Consider the following 18,111-nt stretch of genomic DNA (forward strand, 5'->3'; position numbering starts at 1 on the left):
CTTCACCATGTTGGCCAGGCTGCTCTCGAACTCCTGACCTTAAGTGATCCACCTGCCTTGGCCTCCCAAAGTGCTAGGATTACAGGCATGAGCCACCGCGCCTGGCCTAATAATTATTTATATTATTACTTTTTTTGGTTAAAATTACTGTGTGGGTTCTCTCTGATTGGATTTCTTTAATTCACAATGATTAGAAGAAAGTTGACTTTACATGCCTATATCAGAAAAGAAAAAAAATTAAAATTAATTTTAAGTTACTATCTCAAGAAGTTAGAAAAGAACAGAAAATAGAGGGAAATTAATAAAAGTGAAAACAGTAATTGATGAAATAGCTGACATAAAATTGAGAAAATCAACAAAGCCAAAGCTTTCTTTTTAAAAGAATATCAGTAGATTTGATAAACTCTTAGCAAGACCAATCAAGAGCAAAAGTATAAATTACCAATATCAGAATGAAAGGGCAATATCCCTACAGATCCTACAAAACTAAAAAAAGTCAGAAATATTTTGAATAATTTTATATAAATACATTTGACAATCTATATAAAATGAATAATTTTATATAAAAACATCATCTAAACTGATAAAAGAAAACTAAAAGAAATAAAATCATTGTTAAATGTATTCTGTCTATAATTTAAAACTTACCCTCAAAGAAAATTTGAGCTTGGATATATTTAGTGGTGAATTCTTCAAAACGTTTAAGAAAAAAATATCAATCCTATATAACTTCTTTGAGGGAAGAAAGAAAAAACACTTCCTAATTCATTTTTTTGAAGCTAGAACAACCCTAATACAAAATATGACAAAATATTATAATACAAGAAAGTTACAAGCTAATAATTCTTATGAACATATGGACAAAAATTAGAACAAAGTATTAAATAACCAAATCCAAAGAATATATAACAAAGATAACATATAACCAATTTGGTTAACTCTAGGAATAAAAATTGGTTTAAAAAGTTAATCAATATGACTTACTTCACTAAATTATATTTGCTTTTATTATGTAAATAATAAAATAATAATAAAAGTAAAATAACTGACCACCTCAATAGATGCAAAAGGCCTACAATTAACCACTAGTTCATAATAAAAGTTCTCAGCAAATTTGAAATATAAGTGAACTTTTCAATATGATAAAGTTTATGTACAAAAGGCCTGCTGCTAACATATTTAGTGGTGAAATGTGGAATGCCTTCTTCCTGAATTCATAAACCACTCAAGTATATTTATTTTCATTACTTCTATTAATCATTGCACTGAAAGTCCTAGTTAGTGCAACAAGGCATGAAAGAAGAGTTGTGAGGTTGGAAAGAAGTAGGTAAAACTGTCATTTCAGATGACATGGTTGTAAATATAGAAAAATCCAAAAGAATATATACACAATTAGAATTAATGAATTTAGATAAGTCACTGAGTATAAAATCAATACATAAAATCTATTGTTTTGTATGTGTTTGCAAAAACAATTGGTAAATAAAAAATGTTAAACAATACTATTAATAATATCATTGGAAAACCTCAAATATCTGGGAATAAATTTTATAAAAGACATGTAAGATCACTAAAGTGAAAATGGCAAAACATTTCAAAGAAAAATTACATAAGATCTAACTAGATGAATAGATATACCATGTTCATGGATTTGGAGACTTAATATCATAAATTAATTTTATAATTTAAAATCTAATCTTCAAAAGTAATTTTATTGATTCAATGTAATCCCAATCAAGATCCTAATAGTTTTTGTGGAACTTTATTAGGGATTTCTAAAAGTTATATGGAAATGCAAATGACCTATAGCAGCCAAGAAATGAAGAAGAATAAATTGTTGGAAGATTTATCATATCAGATAGCATGACTTACCATAAACCTACAATATTTAATGCAGTGTGGTATTAGTACAATAATAAATACATACACCAAAAGGGAGAGTCTAGAAATAGGCTCATACATATACTTGGTGTACAACAATGGTGCCACTGTAATTTTGTAATAATAAGATTTTTTTTCAATAAATGATGCTGGAGCAATTAGATAATTCACATGAAACAGACTTTAACCTTAATTTACACTACCTACAAAAATTAATACTGATTAAATTATAAACCTTCATGTGAAAGAAAAACAGTAATATCCGAGAAGAGAAGTCGATAAATTTTTTCTGTAAAGGGACGGATAGTAAATATCTTCAGTTTTGTAGGTCATACAGTCTCTCTTGCAACTACTTAACTCTGCTGTTGTAGTCCAAAGGCAGCCAGAGACAATACATAAATGAATGAATGAGAATGGGCTGTGTTCCAACAAAAATTTATTTACAAAAACAAATGGCAGGTCACATGGGCCATAAATTTCTGATCCCTGCTCTAGAAGATAACAGAATAATTTCATGACATTGGGTAAGCAGTGATTTCTCAAATTAGATTCCCCAAAAACATAAAACATAAAAGATGGATTAATTCAAGTTCTGAGGTTCTGTTTATTGAAAGACATCATTAAGAGGATAAAACAGCAAAACATAGTTTAGTAGAAGATATTTGCTTGCTATATATGCATACATATAGACATGTATATATGTATTTATATACACATACAGACATGTATATATGTATATACACATACAGACATGTATATATGTATTTATATACACATACAGACATGTATATATGTATTTATATATACATATAGATATGTATGTGTGTATTTATATATACATATATATTGCATATATATCCAACAAATAACATATCTATAATATCTAAAGAATGTCTACAAATCAATAAGAAAAACACAAATCAATAAACAAAATGAGCAAAAACTTGAGTAGGCACTTTACAAAACAGACTATCAATATGAATATAAGCACATGAAAAGATGTTCCATATAATTAGTAATCAGAGAAATCCAAAAAACAATAAACCATAATCAGATATTAGTACATCCCCAGCAAAATGGAGGAAAGGAAAAAGAATGACACAAAAATCAATGTGCAAAATCGCTAGCATTCCTATACACCAAAAACAGGCAAGCCAAGAGCCAAATCATGAATGAATTTCCATTCACAATTGCTACAAAAAGAATAAAAAACCTAGGAATACAGCTAACAAGGGAAGTAAAGGACCTCTTCGGGAGAACTACAAATCACTGCTCAAATAAATCAGAGATGACACAAACAAATGGAAAAACATTCCATGCTTGTGGATTGGAAGAATCTATATTGTGAAAATGGCCATACTGCCCAAAGCAATTTAAAGATTCTATGCTACTCCCATTAAACTACCATTGACTTCTTCACAGAACTAGAAAACACAATTTTAAAATTCATATGGAACCAAAATAGAGCCTGAATAGCTAAAGCAATACTAGGCAAAAAGAACAAAGCTGGGGCATCACGCTACCCAACTTCAAACTATACTAAAGGGCTACAGTAACTAAAACAGCATGGTACCAGTACAAGAACAGACACAAAGACCAATGGAACAGAATAGAACACCCAGAAATAAGACCACACACTTAAAACCATCTGATCTTTGACAAACCTGACAAAAACAAGCAATGGGGAAGGCATTCTCTATTTAATAAGTGGTGCTGGGAGAACAGGCTAGCCATATGAAGAAAACTGAAAGTGGACCCCTTCCTTATACCATATACAAAAATCAACTCAAGATGGATTAAAGACTTAAATGTAAAACCCAAAACTATAAAAACCCTAAAAGAAAACCTAGGCAATACCATTCAGGACACAGGCATAGGCAAAGATTTCATGAAGGTGCCAAAAGCAATCACAACATAAGCAAAAATTGACAAATGGGATCTAATTAAACTAAAGAGCCTCTGCACAGCAAAAGAAACTATCAACAGAGTAAACAGAAAACTGGCAGAATGGAAGAAAATTTTGCAATCTGTGCATCTAACAAAGATCTAATATTCAGCATCTACAAGGAACTTAAACAAATATACAAGATAAAACAACCCCATTAAAAAGTGGGCAAAGGACATAAACAGACACACAGACACTTCTCAAAAGAAGACACACATGCAGCCAACAAACATACAAAAAAAGCTCAACATCACTGATCATAAGAGAAATGCAAATCAAAACCACAATAAGATACCATCTCACACTAGTCAGAACAGTTACTATTAAAAAGTCAAAAAATAACAGATGCTGGTGAGATTGTGGAGAAAAAAGAACACTTTTACTCCGTTGGTGGGAGTATAAATGAGTTCAACCATTGTGGAAGACAGTGTGGCAATTCCTCAAAGACTTACAGACAGAAATAACATTCAACCCAACAATGTCATTCCTGGGTATATATCCAAAGGAATATATTAACAAATTGTTGTATTATAAAAACACATGCACATGTATGTTCATTGGAGCACTGTTCACAATAGCAAACACATGGAATCAACCAGATGCCCATCAATGATAGACTGGGTAAAGAAAATGTGGTACATATATACCATGGAATACTATGTAGCCAACAGAAAGAATGAGATCATGTCCTTTGCTGGGACATGGATGGAGCTGGAGGCCACTATCCTTAGCAAAGTAACGCAGGAACAGAAAACCAAATACTGCACGTTCTCACTTATAAGTGGGAGCTAAATGATGAGAACACATGGACACATAGAGGGGAACAGCACATACTGGGGCTGATGGCAGGACAGAGGGTGGGAGGAGGGAGAGAATAAAAAAATAATAATAATAAGTAATGAACTACTAGGCTTCATACCTTGGTGATGAAGTAATCTGTACAACAAACCCCCATGACACACATTTACCTATGTAACAAATGTGCACATCTTGCACATGTACCCCTGAACTTAAAACTTTAAAAAAAAAAACAAATAAATAAAAATTAGCTTAAATTCAATATTCATCTCAAACTTTTCAAAATCTATTTCATATCTATAATTATATCCCCTTCTAATTTCTAACGCTCACTCTTTTTTTAACCGTGGTGAGACATTCCAGACTTCTGACATTTTTTGGTTCTTTTCAAAAAATCATCTCTTAGTTTTATACAAAATTATCCCACCCCAAACCCCAGCATTTTATTCATTTTCTTTTTCTTTAGTAATACCCTTGCTTCTACTTTACGTATTTTTTTCACTAGCTTTTTAAGCTTTGTACGTGATTTACTTCTAGCCAATCTTTTGTTATTTTTAAAACACACGTACCTGGCTGCATTTTCTCTGAGGATACGTAGATTTTGATGTGTATTGTTTTCATTGTCATTCTTGTTGTAGTTAAATACACTAGCTCTGAATCATGCTATCTAGGTTCAAATCCAAACTCTGTCATTGATGGATTGTGTGCCCTCAGCTGGGTTATTTAGTATAGCTTTGTGTTTCAGTTCCTCATCTGTGAAATGAGATGATAATGGAATCAACTTCCCAAGATTACTGTGAAAATAAAAAGATAATCCCCGTAGATCACTTAGCATAATGCTGGTTGTATAATAATGTTCAATAATTTTAAGATATTATCATTTGTAAATAATTTATAATTTCATTTTAAATTTCTTTGTATTAAAGTTATTTAAAGGAGTGGTTTCTATTTCCAAGTTTATAAACAATTTGCTTATTAATCACAAATTTTATTTCAGTATAAAAAATGTGACCAGAATGATTTATCTTGAAATTTAACATTTTCTTTGTGTTTTAGCAGCTAATGTTTCATGTGTGTTTGAAGAGACTATGCATTCACTGTTTATTCATACAAAGTCCTTTATTCGATCAAGCTTCTTCGTTATTCCAATCCTCTCCACCCTTACTTTTTTCCTACTTGATCTATCAATTTGAGATGTGTGTTAAAGTCTTCTAAAATGGCTCTGTATTTTTCATTCCTACTTATATTTCTATCATTTTCACTTTATAGGTTATAAAGATGACATCTGATGTTATATTGTTAGATTTATAAAGGTTCATTATTAATAGAGCTTCTTATGGAACTGTATATTTCACCAGTATGAACAGTTTTTATCTTGTCAAATCCTTTTCACATTATTCTTTTTTGTCTAACGTTAATGTTACTATATTTGTTATCCTTATTAGAACTTGCCTGATGCATCTTTCTACGTTTTATTTCCAACCTTCTTTTTAGATGTCTTTTTCTAAATCACATATGTGCTGTTGAACTTTACCAAATTTGAGATTCCTTTTATTAAAGAAATTGTGTCCATTTGCCATATACTGGAATCACTGATGGCTTGACTTTTTTTCTGCCATCTGGTGTTCCATATGTGTGTGTATGTGTTTATCATACACACACAGCTATGTAAAAGTTATAAAACACAAAGCTTTTAGAACTTACCTCCTGTCTCTCCATCATGCTTTGTCCCTGCCATCTTTATGTTGCAATCATCTAGAACAGGGGTTCGCCTGCCCCCTCCTTTTGTAAAGTCTTATTGCACATTCATTTACATATTATCTATGGCTGCTTTCACACCACAACAGCAGAGCTGAGTGTTTGCAACAGAGTCTATATGGAACACAAAACTGAAAATATTTACTGTCTGGTCTTTTACAGAAAACATTTGCCAATGTCTAATCAAGATTTTAATTTTATGCTATTAATTTTAAATATATGTCATATTTAGACAAATCATCTAGTATCTTTTCTCTCCACTGATTCTTGAACCCTTCACCTTCATCTTTCTTGGATTCATCATTTATTTTGTTAAAGTTTATCCTATAGTCATTCTTTCAAAGAGATTCTATTGGTGATACACATGTCCTGAGTTTATGTCAAAAATCACGTTTTTAAATTTCTGGGATCATTGCTCCATTTTCATGGATGTAATATCTTGAACCTCTTTGAGAATAATTGTTATATTTGTGATACTTATAAGTATATATTTTACATACAATAATTATACTTTCTTAAAATTATAACATTTATTAAAATAATTTGTATTCATCTTTTTTAAATTTATAAACTCTCTTTCCTTAGGTATTATTTTTTCTGAGTTTAGTATCTCTGCAAACTTGTATTATTCTTGTATTGGATTATTCTTGTACTTTATAAATGAGAATCCCTGTTAGCTCTCTCCTGCTTGATGTGGGTCAACTTGTGCTTACAGGCGAAGGGAAGGGCATATTGCTGGGGAGAGTGTTTCTTTTCAGAGTGAGGAGCCTCCCTGTGCCTCCTGGGGTCCACTGCTACTCTTCTGTCCGTTCGCTCTCAGAATCCACAGGCTCACTACTTTAATCTGTGGACAATTACAAGCAAGAGAAGGGAATGTAAGTAGCAGTCCAGCTGCTCCAAATGCAGTTTTCAATTAATCACTCTGGCCATTACCCTAGGATGTCCTATTCATAGAATCTGCTCTCTCTGAGCTTGTAGCATCCCTGAAATTTCTCCTACCTCCTCAGCAATCTAGGGCCAAATGAGTATGTACGGCACAGTTGCTCTAGTATGTTTTTATAAAGTTTGATCCCATCTCCTAAAAATTTCTCATACATTTATGGCACTTTTTTGGTCCCCAGTCCTGTTACCAATTAACTTAACCCCCTTTAATCTTTTCTGTCATTTCATAAGATTTGGTAGAGGTAACTTTCCTGCAGGCTGGCATCTTGAGTTACTCTTCATACACAGGATTTTTTTTTTTTTTTTTTGAGACGGAGTCTTGCTCTGCCACCCAGGCTGGAGTGCAGTGGTCGGATCTCAGCTCACTGCAAGCTCCGCCTCCCGGGTTTACGCCATTCTCCTGCCTCAGCCTCCCGAGTAGCTGAGACTACAGGCGCCCGCCTCATCGCCCGGCTAATTTTTTGTATTTTAAGTAGAGACAGGATTTCACCGTATTAGCCAGGATGGTCTCGATCTCCTGACCTCGTGATCCACCCGTCTCGGCCTCCCAAAGTGCTGGGATTACAGGCTTGAGCCACCGCGCCCGGCCCATACACAGGATTTTTTAATTAACTCTTTCAAAACACCATTCAATAAACTTTGTGGGTAATAACCTATGTTCTTGCCATTTTATTTCCAAACATTTAAAAGATACTCAAAGTTTCTTTGATACATAGAGAAAAGTGAAGCCCTACTCCAACAATTCTCTGAGGGGATTTAAAATGATAAAATTTCACCAACTATAGTGGAAAGGGGTATTTAGTCTCAAGTCACTAGACCACCTTGGGTGGTCTATTCCATTTTTCAAAAAAAAAAAAAGTTCTTTCATGGGGTGGGAGACACTCATTGCGAAGAGCTGTAATTTTAGCACTTTTCCCCTTATACATTGGGCAGTGATAAGTGACATTTTCAGTCAGATTTGGCTAACAAGCTCATCCTGTTATGGCATTCTACTCTCCTCCCTGCCATACCTCAATTCCTGACTGCTGAGTAGCCTATTCAGAGTACATCAGGAGCTAACTTTAACAGCTTTAATACTCATTAAGAGAACCCTTCTGAGAGTAGCTAGAAAGCACAAACCCTCTCCTCTAATACCATTTGGGGTTTTGAGTCCCTGACTAGCTGGTGTCATTTGGCTTTCTTGAGGGACCTCAGAAGGGATACGTGTTTAAAATTCCTATAAATATTGTGTAAGATTTTCCAACTGGTTATGAAGCCCTTCCATTCTTTCTCCTTTTTCAGTTCTGGGGTTGATATTTGGAGGGGGTTAAAGTCAGACACCTCTGTACACTCCCAGAACCCTCTGACATAGCATGTGTTGAACCTCTCCTTGTTTTATGGTTTTTGGGTTTTTTTGCTTGGTGTAGGCAAAATTTTTTCTTCTTGCCATCCAATGGTTCCTCTTTCACTATCTGCTGTGTGCATTTCAAACTCGTAGAGTTTAAATGTCCTTCTGTGCTCTGATCAAGGAATTTATTGCAGCAGCTATCTTAGGTGCAGTGTGGCTTTTAGTGATCGTGACCTGTGCTTTATCAGATTATAAAGTAGTGGCATGTAACAACTAGGCTGCCACCACTTTTGGTTTTCAGGGCTCCTGTCATTTCTAGGGCCCTTATCCCCTGCCATCAATCTCTTTCTTCTCTTCTCCTCTCTACCTCCCAGAAAAAAAGGAAGGGAAATTCATATTTATTTGGCTTTTACTATATGTAAAGCATTGCGTGGGGTATTTTCAGAAATACTTCTCATTAAATTATCAGTAAAACTGAGTGAAGGAGTTATTATCCCCACTTTTACCAATTGGAAAACTGAGGCTCAGAGAAGTGAAGAACTTGCCTGAGATCACAAAAGTGGCAAATGGTAGAGCTGAGATTTGGATCCTAGACTCTAAATCTGGAAGCCCGGGGGATCTCCACAAGGGTCAGCCTCAAGCCTCATCTGCCCAAGAGTGTGGATCTGAATTCAGATAAGAAACTAGAGGTTATAGGAAGCATGTAGCGGACTCTTTTCCTTAAAAGGAACAAAGCTGGCCAGAGTACCTTTAAATCTGGAGAATTGTAGCACCAGATGTCAGGCTGAACAGACACAGTTGGCTGCTTGAAAAATTTCTGTAGAGTCATGGAGACATGAATTTTAAGTACGAATTAACTATGTTCTCAGTTCCTGCACTGTTATTATGAATAAGACATTGAGCTTTCTTATTAGCCCGTCCTGCTTTTTCTGACATTCTGCTTTTATTTCTTGGCCTGGACAAAAAAAAAAAAAAAAAGCTTTTTCTAATAGCTAAATTCAACAAACATTCATTGTTTGGCTACTTTGTGGGAGGGACTATAATATATGTTGGAGATATAGAGAAGATTAAAAATATACTTCCTGACCAAATATAGTTTGTAGTACTAGAAGTCAGGTAGAGGGAGTGTAGATGCAAGAAATAGGCAAACAAACCTACAATTAGTCTACAATGAGATAGTATGACATAAGCCTGTACAAGATGCCACAGAACCACAGAAAAGAGACAGCTAACACAACCTGACTGGGAGTGGGTAGGGAATGAATAAGGGAAAACTGCTGAGAGGATGCAATTCTTGACACCAGCAGGACCATAACTTTATGTGTAAGACTCTCTGGGGGGAAGAGAAAATCACACTAAACTAAGAAAGTAATGAAAGTCTTCTCCTGAGTGTCTGAGAAGATAATTCAGTTGCTAGAGCTGCACTGTACCCTAAACGAACTTTTCACACCCCAGCTCCCTTTAAGTTTCTATGTCATCATTTGTATGTCTGTTCCTGGATTTCTGGGTGGTTTTCCTGAATTTCCCTAAGGCCTGGCCAATAATCCATTTCTTTTCATTTGCACCTGCTTTCTCTGGTGCTCCATCAGGAAATTTACTCAGCTCCTGTCATTCCCTGGGCCTACTGCTCCTACCAATACTAAGCCACTATCTTATCTTCTGTAAGCCCTCTGAGCTCCTCTTCACACAGTTTCTGCTTAATCATTGCCTCTTCTGGTTGTTGTCTAATGGTTTCTGAGGTTAGCTTTCTCTTGTGTATCTTTTAGCTACTGTTTTTACTCCCAACTGCCTAACCTTCTGTCCTTATCATATTCATACTCTCCAAAAAGAGGAATCAATTCGTTAACTAATTACTAATCTCTTCCTTGGGCAAAGGTTTTATTAAGTCAGCTCATAAGTCACTGTCTAGCCAGATTGATTGCTGTGGTGTCAGATGTTGAGCCCTGTTCCAACCAGGGGGCCAGGGTTACAAGAGACAAGGATGGAAGTGCTTACATCAATAGAGCCAGGCTTGGAGTGGGACCGTGGATATGGCAGACAACCTGAGGCTTTGCTGAATTAGGAGAACGACATTACAGGCATAGTTAGAGGCATTTTAAATGGAGAAAACAAAAATATACTAACATCAGCTACAATATAACAATGGCATAACTTCAGGAGATGGCAGGGGAAAAAGGGATGAAGAAAAATAGAAATTAATCCTTGGCAATAAACATTTATGTACAAGGAAGAGCACAGAAAATAGATCTATTCTTAGAAAGGAGACAAGCTGGCCCACTTCATAGGAAATTACCTTTGCTGAGATCCACATAAAGAAAATCCAAAGACATCTTCTTCTCAAATATATGAGGAGTGACTTACAGAGTGTGGTAAGTGTCATGGTTCCTTGGCCTAGCCTAGCCAGGTTGACACATACCCAGGTATTCAATCATACTCTAAGCTGGATGTTGCTGTAAAGGGATGTATTTTGCAGATGTGGTTAATTAGCTACAATCAGTTGACTTTAAGTAGATTATCCTAAATAATTTGGGTGAGTCTCATCCAATCAGGTGAAAGGTCTTAAGAGTAAAACTGAATTTTTTTTTCTAAGGAAGAAGAAATTTCACCTGTGAGTTGCTGCGCAAGGCATTTTGGCTGCTCTGCAGATTTCAGACTTGCCAGCCTCACAATCACATAAGCCAATTCCTTTAAAATATATAAACATACAAATATAAAATATGTATCTCCTACTAGTTGTTCTCTGGTAGAACCTCGCTTTGTAAAGAATACGGTGTAGAAGCACAAACTCCTCAGACTAGCTTCAATAGACTCGGAAATTGGTACCCCATATAACCTTTATCATCAGTTGTTCACTCCAATTAGACCAGTCTCCTGTGTGTCTTGTCATTTGCATGCTCATTTTCCTGCTTCTACTCACACTGCTTTTCCCTTCGGACTTGTCTCCATTCTTTCTTCCACATTTATAAATCCTTAATTTTACTCACACTCTAGCTCCATCCCAAGTCCTTCATGAAGCTGCTTTTAACTTTAGCTCCTTTTGCTCTTTCTCTAAACTTCCTTAGCAGTTATTAGCTATGCCATTCACTGAAGTTTTTAATCTTATATATCTCACCTACCACTGTCTTTTTTATATAGTATCCACTACTATGAAGTATAAATTTGCAAGTACAAATTTGGGTGTGCAAGACATGTCACTATTCTTTAAATCAAATTAAATTTACCACAGACTTAAGTGATCTCAGCCTTAATTCTGCTGGAGTAGAAGGAAATCCAATCTCAGTTCTTACTGGGCTTTCCTCTCTTCCTAGTACTGCAGTAGAGTTTGAAAGACTTATGTTGAGCCTAGAAAATGGAAGATGGACTTTGACATCGTCACTGGTTCCTAGAAGCCAGGCAATTCCTCCACTTATGGACCAAGAGAGGCAAGGGAATCCAGCCTCCCTAATGGCATCATGCATCCATATGAGGTTAGAATATCTTCCAGGGGTACTCTTATTCTCGCTACCGGAACCCCAATCTTTGATTTTCTATAATTCGTGGGATTTTTTTTTCCTGTAATTCTACCTGCCCATAGACGCTTCTTCTTTCTTTCCTTTATTTTATTTCATTTTATTTTATTTATTTTTTTTTTTAGAGGGAGCCTCACTCTGTCACCCAGGCTGGAGTGCAGTGGCGCAATCTCAGCTCACTGCAACCTCCGCCTCCCAGGTTTAAGCAATTCTCTGCCTCAGCCTCCCGAGTAGCTGGGATTACAGGCACCTGCCATCACGCCGGCTAATTTTTGTATTTTTAGTAGAAACGGGCTTTCACCATCTTGGCCAGGCTGGTCTTGAACTCCTGACCTTGTGATCCACCTGTCTCAGCATCTTTCTTTCTTTTCCTTCCCTCCTTCCCTCCTTCCCTCCTTCCTTCCTTCCTCCCTCCCTCCCTCCCTCCCTCTCTCCCTCTCTCTCTCTCTCCCCCTAGATGTGCTTGCCTTTTTCACCCACTAGCAACGTCTCCTCAAGGAGCAACAAACTTGGAAGACAGATTGCTGGGTACAACTCCAGAAATAACTAAGGAGTCCTGTTCCAGGAGGCTTCATTTAAAATGTGAATGGTGCCCCCTGGAGTTGCCTAAGAGCCCTTGTCAGACAACTTTCTGTCTAGTAACACAAAATTCCCTTGAAGCCTGCTTGGAATGGAAGGGAGGGAAAATACAAGGAGCATAAAACCCAATTAAATAGCTCAATAAATTATCCTATCACACACCTTTTGTTTTTTTCTTGTGTTTTATTTCACTTTTAAAAAATATGTATGGGCTGACATATGTAGTGTTCCAATTAGGTTATGAGCTTCTTGAAAATGAGAGCGCTATTTTATTCATCACTTATTTTTTAATCTTTCTAAGGTCCCAACATAATAACTTGTACATAGCAGGTTCTCAAATGTGCCTTGAAAGGAATGGAGAAATGATCGACTTGGTGAATTACTGGTCATGCCCCACCTGTTCGGACTGCACTGGCACTGACTTCCTCACTGTAGGACTGGCTCTGGTGTCTTTTCATTATCACTTTTAGTGTTAGGTAAATAACTATAACACTTTTAGTGTCACAATGTAGTGTTTTTCTTTATCTGCTTCTGTTCACAGCCACTCCTTTCCTGAATTTCTGAGAGATCAAATTTCTACTTGGGACCTTTTTGGCCCAAGTTAAAGTAAACACTGCCTTTAAAATGTAGATAGATGATATTAACTTGAACCTTCTTTAAGGTAAAAGAATTGAAGGTTACAACATAAACATGTATATGGTACCAACAGTGGAAAATTTCTAAGTGAAATCAAAGCGGGAGCTGGCATTCGTTTCATCATACTACTCACTTGAAGAGCTGAGTACATTATGTGAACTTTATCCCATTAATCCTTAGAGATAAGCAAAGGGACTTGAAAGAATGACTTGTATAGATAGGGTCACATAGCCAGGTAGTGACAGTGTTAACAGCCTGCTGCCTTGACAGTATTTGAATAGTTAAGCTACTTGACCTTAACACTGGGCTATACATTGTTTTAATGACATAATGACATATTTGTGCTCTAACAGGAGAATTCACATTTTCACAGCATACTTACATTAGCACTCCTGGTATTGAGAACATGTATCCAAATTTGCCAATATTAACTTAGTTCTGAACCCCCCAACTTCCCTCTTCTGTAATCTTGCTGCTGCTTTTATTTTTCTCCTCTTCACTCCTTCCCTCATCCTCTTCTGTCTAATGCTATTAAAGACTGAAAGAAAGCTCAATCACATTACAGCATTGAAACTTACATATATATGAGCCCTCCTCGGACTACTTGCACTTTGAAAGACAACAGCTTAGCTGAAAGAAATTATCTATCACTTTCTGCTATCAAGGAAGATTTTGGGGAGGTGAAAAGCCTTCTTTCCTTGTTCTCTTAACATGTAGGTGATTACACTCTACTTTCAGCTTCTAGAGGAGAAAGTTTGCAATGGAAAAAGACAGAGAAGTAATGATCACGGGAAAAGAGGATGAGGAGTGGGGAAAGAAGGAGAACAGGATAGAACTTTACCTTTTCCATATCTGGTAAACCAGCATACTTTGTGGAAGTGAAATGCATACTTTCAGCACTTACCCAGCATGTACCAATAATGAAACCGATCTTCAGGCCTTCTTTTGACAGAACAATCCTAACTATAATGCAAAGTAACATTATGTAAAATGGGTTTTTGTCTCCCTCTCCTTCTTTTCCCTCCCCTATACTCATTTAGGATCTGATCACAGAGTCAACACCAGGCTATGCATTATTCCCTCAGCAAACAGTACCCTTTCATGGCTTCACACCAGTGCTCATGTTACTTCCTTTACCTGAAATCGTCTTCCCTCTGTTGCTCTGCCTATTCAAATCCTATTCATCCAACGAGACCCAATTAAAATGCCAGCCATGATGCCTTCTCCAGTTCTTCTACCCTGAGCAAGACTAATCCCTCCCTCCATTATGACTCCACAACACTAGTGGATATGTTTATATTTTATAACTCATCATCTTATATATGTTAATATGTTGCTCTACTCCACAAGACGTAAACTACTTCAAGTTGGGGCCAGGTCTTATTTATTCATATTTTCTGTGCCTAATACTGCTATATATCAGGCATGATAAATGTATATACTATAGTCTGGACAGTATAAAATGTTTACAGTTTCATAAAGGAGACAAGGTTTACAGACATAAGAGAGCAAGACAGTATAAGACATTGGGCTAGGAAAATGAGGGTTAGGTAACTACTAAATTCCACAAATATTTATTCAATAGCCAGGAGTCAGGGATTATGTCCTGGGACTAGTAGGATAAATAAAATAGTCATTTCCTTTGAGGTGCTCACAATCCATCTTGTAGATACTCTTTAAACGTGGACAACACTTCCCTGGCTTACCTATCACTTTACATGTTGTTCCTTACAGCAACCCTGTGATGTACATCATTATTTTCATTTTTATGGAGATGGAAACAAAGGGTTTGAATTCCCAGGTCTTCTGACTCCAAGGCCAGGTTTTTCTACCACACTATATCAGTGTTCCTCAAAACTTTCCTCTGGTGTACACTTTCCCAGTAGAGAATAAATGTAGGCTCCTCAGGGTTGGGATATACTTGTGTGTTATCTTAAAAAGTCATGCTTACTACAATATCTTACCTTACTTACCAGAGAGTCAAAACCATGCTCAGAGGAAACGAGCCACATTGATTCTGGGTCCTTGAGGGTCCTCAGGACAGGGTTTCACAATCAGAGGAGTCCCAATATGAGAAGCACATGGCTACACTCCTGCCTTTATTTAGGGTCCCTGGGTTTGGCTTGAGTCCACACCCAAAATTTTGGGTAACTTCATCAGATTTCTTAATGTCATAATTTTATTCAGTCTTCTCTGAAGACTGGAACAAAACACCCACTGTACTCACAGATGTTAAGTGAGTAGTGAGGGCTGACCCTTTCCTCCCTGAAAGGATATCTCACTCTAGCAATAAGGTGTCAGTCTGATACTATCTGCCACCCCTCCCCCATTGCTGGTCTTCAACTCCCTGTGGGTCCGGAAAAGGCTTACCACCACACTCCGGTCAGCACCGCCGCTAGAGGGCAGCCCGTGGCTGCAGCTTCGTGAGCCCTCTACTGGCTGCTGGGGTGACCTGGCTCTTTTATGGAACCCATTAAAAACTCTCAGAAGTTGCACTTGGGAAGCCAGCCTGTGTGACACCCGGTAGCGAACTTTTTATAAAACTTCTTGGTTCTCAGCTTCCTTTTCTTAAGGCCTTTGGCAGGCCTCAGATACGTTACCCCCTTGATGAGTCTCCCACTTCCTAAGGATCTCCCCCTCCCAGGGTGTTGCAACTTGGAGTCATCATCCTCTCTTGGCAAGGCAAAAAATTAGAATCTTGGGGAACTTGGCAACTTTCCTCAACGTGATATAGGGCATACACACACACACACACACACACACGTATATATATACCTACAATTCAAGAATTTTCAGCGTTAATTCCAGTTTCAGCATAGCTTGCAAGCTCTGGAATTAAACTTCCAGGACTCAAATTTTGGCTCCTGCATTTACTAATTGGGTAATTTTAAGAATGTTAATTAACCTAAGCTTCCATTTCATCTGTAACAGCGGGAGAAAAATAATACCTACATCATACACTTTTGGGGAGGAATAACTATGATAATGTATGGAAAGTGCTAGTCTGGCACATAAAGTGTTCAACAAACATTAGCTATTTTTATTCTTTAAAGCTTCTGTCTAGTGCACACCATGTCTATCAATTTGGTCCAGAAAAATACTGTCTTCACACACCCACATGAAGATATGTATGCAAAATGAATTTCATAAACCACCTATAGTTTCCTAAAGTGGCTAAGCTAATAGAGACCTCAGAATATGGAAAAGGGGGCTCATTTGTGTGATGCAATTCGTGCAACGGGTAGTTGAAGCATAGTGTAATCCAAGAGGCCACGGTGGGGGTTGGGGGGCGCTGTGTTTCGCACACAGGTGTTCTTTCTCCCCGCACCCCCACCCTCACCCCTCACCACGTGCAAGCATTCAGTGTGAGTCTGCGCCTTGAGTCTGTGGGCCAGGACAGAGGGCACAGTGGACAAAAGCAACAGGATTTCAGGTCAAGGCAGGGAACTGAGAACTCAAAGGCCCGGCAACCCAAGCCAATCAGATTCACCATCCACTAGGAGTCTAAAAGGTGGCAAAGCCTCACAGCCCAAAGTCCACGCACAGCAGGAAAGTGGCCAGAGGATCTGACAGATAGAAACCTGATAGAGACTCTATCAGAAAAGTTAAAGCTGAAGGGCTCATAACATCCACGGGCCCAAAGAAAGGTCAGTGTGAGCTGAACAGCTGTTCCATTTGGTGCCAGAGGCCTTGGTTGTTGTCTTCTACATCCAGGCAGCCTCCCTGATCAGCCCCACCTAGAAAAGCCAATTCTTCTGCTCTTAAAGGAGACTGACTTATTTGTAGCAAAGCTATCATTTAGGTATGAATGGGAAGCGGGGGAACGGTGCGGAGTCTGCGGGGGGAGGGCGGGTGTTCAACGGGCTCCAAAGGAAGGAGCTCGTGGCTGAAGTCTGAGCCTCCATGTTGTCAGTACTACATGCGTTTCTTTCAGAGGCAGACAGGGGCCTTGGCTGCAGGGACCCTGACAAGCCGCGACTTGAGCTATGCTTTAGAGCCTGGGTTGAATTGGGAGCGGTATAAAGGAGGAGGGAGGGCATGCCTGGAAAGGGGGTGGGATGGGGTGGGGAGGTGGAGGGGAACAGCATGAGCAAAGGCACGAAGGAAGAATGAATCTGCTGCGCGTTGAGGATGGCATAGAGACTTCCCTGATTGGAGCCGGGAGTTCTTGCAGGGGGATGGAGGCCGTTATGATTGGATAGCTAAAGTGGGGCCAGATTTGGAGGGCTTTGAATGCCCGACCGAGGAGCACTGAACCCAGCTCCTGACTCGCGATTTCCGTTCAAAACCGAATTACCTAAAGGGTGGTTAATTCCAACGTGTGTTCTTCTTTGGGGGCTTCGGAAAAGTCAGTTTATCGTCTTACCTGCTTCAGTTCTCTTCATTTACTCAGGGAGGAAGTAATCCTCACATGTGCAGGGGAGGGGGGATAATGATTTCACTTGCTTTGAAGATGCCTCCCCCGCCCCAAATCCCACTTCCACGCCAAATATTATTAAATTTGGTTTCTCCTCCTCCTCACGCAAGTTCTCTTTCTCTCGCCAGCACCTCCCCCACGTTTTCCTGCTCTCCACCAGTCGAGCCCGACTCCTCCCGGCCCCCAGCGGCGCGCTTCCCCGGCCCGCTGGCCCGCGCCGCCCTCCGCGCCGTGCACCCCCCTCCCTGCCCGTCGCGCCCGCGGCCCGCACACCCTGGTCCACGCCCCCCCCGGCGGAGCGGTAGGTGTTGTGCGGTCT

At 38.3% G+C, this 18,111-nt stretch overlaps 1 long non-coding RNA gene across 1 annotated transcript; it reads right to left on the minus strand.

Moving 5' to 3' along the window:
- Positions 1 to 9,202: 9,202 nt before the first annotated feature.
- Positions 9,203 to 10,729, minus strand: LOC108512057 (uncharacterized). Its single transcript, XR_001880477.1, has 3 exons — positions 10,647 to 10,729; positions 9,400 to 9,606; positions 9,203 to 9,316 (listed from the first exon to the last, which is right to left on the minus strand). It is a non-coding gene; the product is annotated as an uncharacterized LOC108512057 (long non-coding RNA).
- Between the last annotated feature and the right edge of the window lie 7,382 nt (positions 10,730 to 18,111).

Source organism: Rhinopithecus bieti, unplaced genomic scaffold (genome assembly GCF_001698545.2).
Source record: "Rhinopithecus bieti isolate Rb0 unplaced genomic scaffold, ASM169854v2 scaffold_947, whole genome shotgun sequence".
NCBI lineage: Eukaryota > Metazoa > Chordata > Mammalia > Primates > Cercopithecidae > Rhinopithecus > Rhinopithecus bieti.